This window comes from Mus caroli, unplaced genomic scaffold (assembly GCF_978045245.1).
Source record: "Mus caroli unplaced genomic scaffold, Mus_caroli_1 scaffold_5, whole genome shotgun sequence".
NCBI lineage: Eukaryota > Metazoa > Chordata > Mammalia > Rodentia > Muridae > Mus > Mus caroli.
The window spans coordinates 80113959-80124040 of NW_028227260.1; the positions used below are offsets into that span (position 1 = coordinate 80113959).

Sequence of the window (10082 nt, forward strand, 5' to 3'; positions counted from 1 at the left end):
AACATATCAATGCATTTCTCACAGATGGATAGTTTTAATAGAACAATGTTCATGCTATGTAAAGAAGAAACAAACTTCAAGCTCATCCTTAAGCTATTGTTAGATTCTACAAGCATAAAATTGTTCTGTCAAAGTGCTTTGACGATCGAGTCTTCATACATGAGCTTAATTGTGAACCAGTGAAAAATAAAGTCCACAATCTGCACACTTTGACTGGTACTGCCTGATATTATATTTAAACATTGAGTACTTTTCTTTTTTTTTTTGGAGTTAAGAATTCTTTACTAGGTATTAGTTCAGGCAGATGCCCTGGTTCTGCGATCCCCTCTCCCTATCTATATAGGTCACAGTGAGTGGGTTTCTTCAGAAGAGCCTGTGGGGCTGAGTGTGCTGAGCCCCAGGGTCAGAAGCAGAACTGGAAAGCCTCCAATACATGTTGCTTCCATGTTTCCAGACTGGGCAGCAGGGAGGACAGGCCCATGACGTGCCAGGGCTCTCCGTCAGACACCATGGAGGTTTGGTAGGACAGCAGCTGTACACCCGCCTCTGCCAGGAGGCCGATCATAGTGGGCAGCATCGCAGGGTTGAAGGGCTGAGCCTGGAATATGAGCAGGGGTTGGCCCCTGCGTAGTGGCACCTCTGGTCTGAAGACAGCTCCGTTGAGCATCTGCAGCATTGGTGTGGTGCCCTGGACCAAGCCCACAGCTTGGTAGGGGGCACCTGCCAGGGCCACAGTCCCCGCTGCCCTGCTCCCCTGGAACCCCAGGGTTGTGGGAGGTGGTGACATTGAGGCCAGCCTCTTTCACCAGTAGCTTAGCGTTTACCAAGTTCACCTGCTTAGATGCTTCTCTCAGAAGGCCGACAATGACTGCAGGGCTCAGGCAGGTCCCAGCATTCTTCAGAGATGTTCCTTGTGTAACCACCTGGATGGTCCCTTTAGGAGAGCCAGCCCAGGCTTGCATCAGCGTGCCCAATGCTTCTGCCAGACCAATCCAAGGCTTGGTGTGTGGAGAGAAGGCACTGGTGAGGGCCTGGGCGTTCACGACGCCTGTTAGAGATTTCCCCTTCACCATGTCCACAAACTGGACTGCGATTTCCTCCCCACAGCGGCTCTGGGCTTCCTTGGTGCTGGCACCCAGGTGGGGACAGCTGATGACATTCTCGTGGTCCACTAAGGCCCGGTCCCGTGGTGGCTCTTCTGTAAACACATCCAGTGCAGCCCTAGCACACTGACCAGACTGCAGGGCACGCAGCAGGGCACCTTCATCCACAATGCCTCCTCGAGCACAGTTCACCACTCACACGCCTTTCTTGCACTGAGCAAAGGTGCTGTCATTCAGCAAGCCTGTGGTGAAGGGCAGGAGTGGGGTATGGACAGTTATGAAGTCACAGAGAGGACAGATCTCCTCCAGCGGCAGCTGCTGAACACCAAAGGAGGCCGCGACTTCAGGAGATGATGGGGTCATAGCCTACAATCTTCATTCCAAAGGACTGCATTCGGGTAGCCACTTCTCTTCCTATTCTGCCAAGGCCAAGAATTCCCAGTGTCTTCCCGTTCAGTTCTGTCCCCATGAACTTCTTCCAGTCCCATTTGCCATCTTTCATCGAAGCCGTTGCCTGGGGAATCTGCCTGGCCAGGCACATGATCATCCCACAGGTGAGCTCCGCAGCACTGAGGCTGTTTCCGTTGGGGGTGTTCATGACTAGGATGCCCTTCCTCGTGGCAGCCTCCAGATCCACACTGTCCACGCCTGTGCCAGCCCTGCCTACCACCTGGAGCTTCTCTGCTGCATTGATGACATCAGCAGTGACCTTAGTAGCTGAACGGACAATAAGGCCTTCACAGTCCTGGAGTTCAGCTATCAGCTCCTCCTTGCTCAAGTTCTGCTTCTCCACCACCTGCAGCCCTCCATCTTGCAGGATCTTCCGGCAGCAGGGGTCCAGGCTGTCACTGATGAGTACTTTGCGCAGATTTGCGAAGGCCATTGCTAGAGTCAGGCCTTAGAATCAGTTGCTCTGGGTGGGCAGAAGCACTTAGTTCAGGAAACTGCAGGCAGGGCTGGCTCGGGTGACTGGGCAAACATTGAGTACTTAATATTTGTAGTATTATATCACATTATAACATGAAGAAGCTAGGAAAGTTCCTCATGCTTTTTAATTTAAAAATTAGCACAAGCAAGAACAACGAGAACAACAACAAAATGACATTATTGCTCAGGAATTTGTCAGACATAAAAGAAAATATATAAACATTATAAATTAAGTAGGAGAGTCTAATGCATAAGAATCAAAAAGGTATTTGGTTTGTGTTATATGTTTAGAATATTACACATAAGTGAGTGTTCCTATTTATACATCCTTAGTCATCAGGGAATTATAAATTAAAGCTACTTTGGTATTTCACCTAACACTACTTAAAATGGCTAATATAAAGATGTGACAATAAGTTCTGAAATAGGTACGTGGAAAGGTAATTCTATAATGCTAGTGGTAATAAAAGCTGCTCTTAATATTTTTAAAATCATTGTGGAGATTGCAGATTCTTCAAACAGAAAAAAAAGTCTACCACATGATCTAGCTATATAGCCCTTGGACACATACCCTGGAAATATAAATAGCCTACATGGCCATGAACTACTGAAATGGCTAATAAAAATATAAGATATTTATATAACAATATTATTCATTGTTAAAAAGTAAAATTGTGAAATTCAGATAAAAATTGAGGAGCAGGAAGCAATTATTCTCAATGAGGCAACACAGACAAAGCAAGCAGATGCATACCAGAGAGAGTGAGGAAGAGAGAGTGAGGAAGGGCAAGAAGGGGAATTAGGGACAGAGGAAGGGAGAAAGAGAGAGAAAAGAAGGGAGAAAGAGAGAGAGAGAGAGAGAGAGAGAGAGACAGAGAGAGAGAGAGAGACAGAGAGAGAGAGAGAGACAGAGACAGAGAGACAGAGAGACAGAGAGACAGAGAGACAGAGAGAGACAGAGAGAGAGAGACTACTGGTTGCACATCATAGCCAGTGGGGGAATAAAAATTAAAACTACTCTTGGATTTCATCTTAACCCAGTGTGGTTGTTTGAATAAATTTGCCTCTCCCAATAGTATCACATATTTGAATGCTTAGTTACCCTACCATGGAACTTTATGTGAATGATTGGGAGGTTTGGGCATGAAGGAAGTGTGTCACTTTGAAATTTCTAATCCCATGCCATTTCCATTCTCCTTCTCTCCACCTATGCACTATGATGTAAAACTCTCAGCTACTTCTCCAGCTTCTTATTTACCTGTGTGCAGTTAAGATCCCTACCACAATAATAATGGACTAATCTCTGAAACTCTAAGCAAGTCACCTATTAAATGTTTTATTTTCTAAGATTTGTCTTGGTCATGTTTTTTCTTCAAAGTGATAGAACACTGACTATGACAACCTACCAGCAATGCTGCAATAAAAATATGACCATGACTCCCATGCAACCCTACTACTGTTGATGCATATATGTATGTATATGGGATATTATAGTATGTTCATATTAATATATAACAAGCACCCCACATTTCATTAATTATATGATAATTATACATTTTATAAATATAATGAATATTTTAATATATTACATACACATACACACAAAATTAAAATGCAGTTACCCTATAACAAAAATACAGTGTTGACACTTGACACCATAGGCTAATAAGTAAAAAGTCCAGTGTCAAGAGTCAAGAATAAGTTACATCTTTTAAACTTGTTGGCCAGAAAGTTCTCACAGATTCCATAAACATTATAGCCAATGACCATTGCTATTAGCATCTAAAAATTTACAGCAATACACTATAAACTACAGGCATTATTATGGGGAAAAAATCCTATGGCTAGACAGGCCATAAGCTCTAGTGTAGAACCTAACACAAATGTTCAGCTGAATAGACATAATATTAAATCAAATCAATTCCTCATCATTCTATCCCACACATCAGTGTGTCTCTCAACCTTAATCAGATAACCTTCTAATTGTAAAAAATTGAAATTAACATAGAGAGCCACAATTTTTCAAGATACAAAGAGTAAGAGACTGAGATGCTCAGTCTTAAATAAGATATCTGCATCACATCCCCCATTTTTAAAGACTCAAGGATCACAGCAGACAAGGGAACAAAAAGATGTATAGGAGCCAAAGTAAGTGGATGACTACAAGGAAACAGTTTTGTCTAGACACAGCAGAAAAGCTACACTATGATTTCATAATGAACATGATAGCATGCACATGACATGCACAAGTTCAAGCAAGAACAAATTGCAAACAGGGAAATGTTTTCCAAGTTCTTGTAGCTTAGAATCTATTAACAATTGATAGGTGCTGGGAAAGGGTAAGTTATATAGGTATAGCTCCTGGTATATTAATCATGCTCCAGTACAAGTACACACATCCAAGAATATATGGACAGCAGAAAGTGGATTTGATGGAGATAAATTTTAAAAAAAAATCAAAAACAGGACACAAAGTTCTATGGGTAGAGAGGTAGGAAGTAAGTTTCAGAAGTGTTGGATAAAGGGCAGAATATGATTGATGCACGTTGTATGAAATTCTCAAAAAACTATAAAAGTAATTAGGAAATTACAAGACTTGTTTCTTTTTATTTTTAATAGATTTCTATTTATTTTGTGTGAATACTTGTGTGTTGGCAAGTAGGCATGCCTATGCCGTGGCACATATGTGGAGGCCAGAGAACAATTTTTTTGAGTCGGTAATATTCTTCTGTCATGAGGGTCCTGTTGTCTAAAATAACACCAAGCACCTTTTTCAACTGAGCCTTCTTGAGGTTACTCAGGAAGTGCTTTATATGTGCAATATTAAGATTTTTACAATAAAGCTATTTAGAGCTGCAAAACACTTCCATTTTAGAAAAGGAAGCTGTTCTTTCTCCAGTGAATAAATGTATCCTTTAGGTGCTGCTGTTTTGCCTCTCTTCTTCTACTGTGCAATGAAGTTTTCTTTTTTATTTATTTATTTTTTTAAGATGGCTGCCTAACGGTGCTTCAAATCTATAATAATCTCGACCTTATACCAGAAATATTAGTGGCAAAGTGATTACTTAAGTGTATATATGTATATGTATGTATGTATGTATGCATGTATGTATATATAATGTATATATACATACATATATATTATAAATTATAATATTATACAATATCATAATTTGTGTTTTATAGTATGAGATTCCCCATTGCTATGTTTCCCTAATCTTTTGTATTTAAATGTTGTTTAGTTGTGCATTTATTGTTCTTTTCTGAAATAATGTAATGGTTCATCCCTGTGGTAAAACTTGCCTAAATTTTCCTTAAAATTTCCACAAAGGCATCTTTAATTTTGCTATGGAAGATAATGTATTATTTGAATAAAATGTTTGAATATAAATATAGGTATATAGATGATAGATACATAGATAGCACAAGGATAAATTACTTTATTAAAATGAAATGAACGTTTTAAAGATTTCACTCACTTTCAAGTTTTACAAACTTAACAACTATTGTAACTTCAGCAATAGTGCATGAAGTCATATTGAAGTACAAAGTATTCAGTGTGCATGTCTTTACTTCTATGGTAGAACAAATTAAGTATAGATATCATGTTTGTTAGTTTTGCTTTCAAGTTAGAAATGTAATTGAAATTCCAATGCAATCAATATAATTTATTCTATAGATAAAATTGAATTAATAAATACATTCGTAGAAACTTCAAAATGGCTTTAGCTTCATGTATATCTGTATTTTACTTCCCTATTTTGTTTAATATCAATTTCTAAGTAAGTCTGATATTCATAACGTTGAATTTGATAGATAAAACATCTTCTAGGAGGGTATTTGAAATGGCTAATGACCCAGATTTAATCCTTGGTACCTCATGATAGAAGGAGAGATACTGACACACATGCCAAGAGGATCACTGCATATGTAACACCCCTAAAAATTAATATATATTTTTAGAGTATACTAGAATCATCTACTTTTTTTCTTTTATTGTATAGACACTTGCTAGGTTATGTGTTTGCTTTTCAGAAGCAAAGACTTAAATAAATTCAAAAGACATAATTTCATCAATAATGTAAAATAATAATCCTCTCTCCTGAAAATGATAATGAAGTATGCAGAATCTACTTTGATATTCTACATAGTCTGTCAGCTACTTCTAATCTTTGGAAATAAGGCAGATAGAACTGAGGGCTTATTTTGGTTAAACAAATAGGCTATCTTCTCTATCAATCACAAAACTCCAAGATGAAGGAGAATATAAAAAGACTTCAGAAATAATCACCAGTAAAGGTAAAAGTTAAGTCCTTAGGAAAGCAGTATAGAGCAGTAAAGAAATGAGCTTCAAGGTTTTGTTTTTGTTTTTGTTTTTGTTTGTTTGTTTTGTTTTGTTTTGTTTTCAGTGTCTTCAACAAAGTCAATTATGTGTCTCTCGATTTGGATAGCTACTCTTCGTAATCATTAGCACATTGAGACTCCTTCATATTTCTATCATCTTCTGTATGGTAAAATCCTGCTTCTGCTGCTATAAAACATTTTTAAACTTTAAAGTTTAATGTTAGGATCCAGACACAATAGGCCTTCTGAATGTATTCGTTTTATATCTATAAATTCACCCATATGAAATTGAAAGTATTGGAGGAAATCACAGATATATAAGAAATATCTAAAGACATTTTAACTTGTCACTCATTATTCTCTAGCAATGCAGTATATGATAAATTTGCATAACATTTGCATATAATTACATATAAGTAATCAACAGATTATTTAAATTTTACAAAAGGATATGAGTAGGTTATATGCAAATACTACAGTATTCATCATAAGGGACTGAGCATGTACAAATGTTGATAACCATGGGGGTTATAGAGCCAATGTCCTACAGCTATCTGGAAGTGACTATATATGTTATGACTACTTACTAGATACAAGTGTTGTATGTTTGCTGGTAATAACATGATTACAAATGGCTCTAGGTTAAAGCAGCTCCTGACTATAAGAAGAGGCAATGAAAGTGTTGGCACTACAGAAACTACATGACTTCTTTCCACTTCACTGAATCTGCCTTCTACTCTCAAGCTCTTTCTTTGGAGAGGCTCAAATCATCCACTTTCCCTATTATCAATGGCATCATTCTTCTTGCACCCATCCATTAATATTGTAATTTAGTTGTGTTGTTGTAGTGTTCATTCTTTAATTATTTTGTGACTAAACTATTATTGCAAAATAAATTAAAGCAGTAATTCTGTAAGTTTTTCATCTTGTGGTAGTCTTATTTTTGGTTTTAATTTCAGAATGTTTGTTAATATCTAGGTCTGGAGTAACCGGACAAAGTGAATAATATTTTCTGACTTGGCAGAAGGTCTGAGTCTCATATTTGAAAATAACTTACTTTTCATCTATGATATGAGGTAGGTAGCTTTTAATGGATAAAGAAAAAAAGTTAATAATATTAGATATTTACACGTATCTCTGCAAGGATGAAAGCATGGTATGATCATTTAACTTCTTATATGGAGTTAAGTTCTGGCTTTGGTTAGCCTTGATATTTATAACTTCTATTACTATTACTAAGTCTGGTAAAATTGCTCCATAATTAAAGTGACATCAATATATCAGTAGTAGGCTGAAGCACAGCTAGGGAAAGTTATGAGAAAGAATGTCTTAATTAATAATTGTAGAGGGTTTAAAGTCACATTATTAGATTTAGAAGAAACTAGTTTTTCTGTGGAAAAATGATGTATATGTTTTGTAACAATAAATATTTAACATTTATTGTAATAAACCTTTGACAATTTTCATAAGTCATATGTGTTATACAAAAACCTTACTGATTTTAAGAAGTATTTATTTTTATTTAATATGTACGAGTGCTTTGGCTACAAATATGTAGCCGTGTTCATGTGAACCAAAAACATGCCTAATGCCTGTAGAATTGGACATAAAAACAGTTTCTAGCTGGCACATGGGGAATAAAACACAGATCATCTTAAAGAATAGCAAGTAATAATTAGTATTTAAAAAATAGAGGTTTTTATTTTTTATTATTTAATATTTTGAAGATATTTTATTAGTTTTTATTTACATAGCAAATGGTATACACTTTCCTAGTTTCCCCTCTGAGAATCCCCTATCCCCTCCCCCCTTCCCCTGTTCTCCATCCTACCCACTCTGGATTCCTGGCCCTGGCCTTCCCCTATACTAGGGCACAGAACCTTCACAGGACCAAGGGCCTCTCATCCCATTGATGACCAATTAGGCCATCCTCTGCTACATATGCAGATAGAGCCATGAGACCCACCTTGTGTTTTCTTCGATTGGTGGTTTAGTCCCAAAGATTTCTGGGGTACTGGTTATTTCATATTGTAGTTCCTCCTATGGGGCTGCAAAACCCTTCAGCTCCTTGGGTACTTTCTCTAGATTCTTCATTGGGGAACCCTGTGCTCTATCCAGTGGATGGCTAGGAACATCCATTTCTGTATTTGTCAGGCACTTGCAGAACCTCTCAAGACAACTTTATCAGGCTTCTGTCTGCTAGCTCTTGTTGCTATCTGTAATAGTGTCTGGGTTTGGTGGTGGTTTATGGGATGGATCCCTAGGTGGGAGAGTCTCTGGATTGTCATTCATTCAGTCTCTGCTCCACACTCTCTGTAACTCCTTTAATTGTATTTTGTTCCCCTTTGTAAGAAGGATCTAAGTATCCACACTTTGGTTGTCCTTCTTCTTGAGTTTCATATGTTTTGCAAACTATATAATGGATATTCTGAGCTTCTGGGCTAATACGCACTAATCAGTGAGTACATATCATGGGTGTTTTTTGTGATTGGCTTACTTCACTTAGGAAATTATCCAAATCCATCCATTTGTCTAATATTTTCATAAATTCATTGTTTTTCATAGCTGAGTAATACTCCGTTGTGTAAAAGTACCACATTTTCTATATCCATTCCTCTGTTGAGGGACATCTGGGTTCTTTCCAGCTTCAGGCTATTATAAATAAGGCTGCTATGAAAATAGTGAAGCATGTGTCCCTATTAAAATTGAGTGCACCTTCTGGGAATATGCTCAGAAGTGGTATTGCTGGATTATACTGTGGTATTATGTCCAATTTTTTGAGGAACCAAAACAAAAAACAAAAACAAAAAAACTGATTTCCAGAGTGGTTGTACCATTCCAGCTTGCAATCTTACCAGCAATGGAGGAGTGTACCTCTTTCTCCACATCCTTGCCAACATCTACTGTAACATGAATTTTTGATTTTAGCCATTCTGACTGGTGTAAGGTGGAATCTCAGGGCTGTTTTGATTTGCATTTCCCTAACGATTACAGATGTTGAACAATTTTTTATGTGCTTCTCAGTCATTCGGTATTCCTCAGTTGATAATTCTTTATTTAGCTCTGTACCCCATTTTAATATGATTATTTGGTTTTATGGAGTCCAATTTCTTGAGTTCTTTGTATATATTGGATATTAGCACCCTATTGGATTTAGGATTGGTAAAGATCTTCTCCCAATCTGTTGGTTGCCTTTTGTCTTATTGACAGTGTCCTATGCCTTACAGAAGCTTTGCAATTTTATGAGGTGCCATTTGTGAGTTCTTGATCTTAGAGCATAAGCTATTGGTGTTCTGTTCAGCAATTTTTCTCCTGTGCCAATTTTTTCAAGGCTTTCCCCCATTTTCTCCTCTATAAATTTAAGTGTCTCTGGTTTCATGTGGAATACCTTGATCCACTTACACTTGAGCTTTGTACAAGGAGATAAAAATGGATCAATTCACATTCTTCTACATGCTAACCGCCAGTTGAGCCAGCACCATATGTTGAAAATGCTGCCTTTTTTTCCCACTGGATGGTTTTAGCTCCCTTGTTAAAGATCCAGTGACAATAAGTGTGTGGGTTCATTTCTGGGTATTCAGTTATATTCTACTGATCTACCTGTCTGTCAATGTACCAGTACATGCAGTTATTTATAAAAATTGCTCTGTAGTACTGATTGAGGTCAGGGATGGTGATTCCATCACAGGTTCATTTATTTGTGAGAAT

At 37.7% G+C, this 10082-nt stretch overlaps 1 pseudogene; it reads right to left on the reverse strand.

Annotated features, from left to right (window-relative positions):
- Positions 1-403: 403 nt before the first annotated feature.
- Positions 404-2059, reverse strand: LOC147004661 (D-3-phosphoglycerate dehydrogenase pseudogene; annotated as a pseudogene).
- Between the last annotated feature and the right edge of the window lie 8023 nt (positions 2060-10082).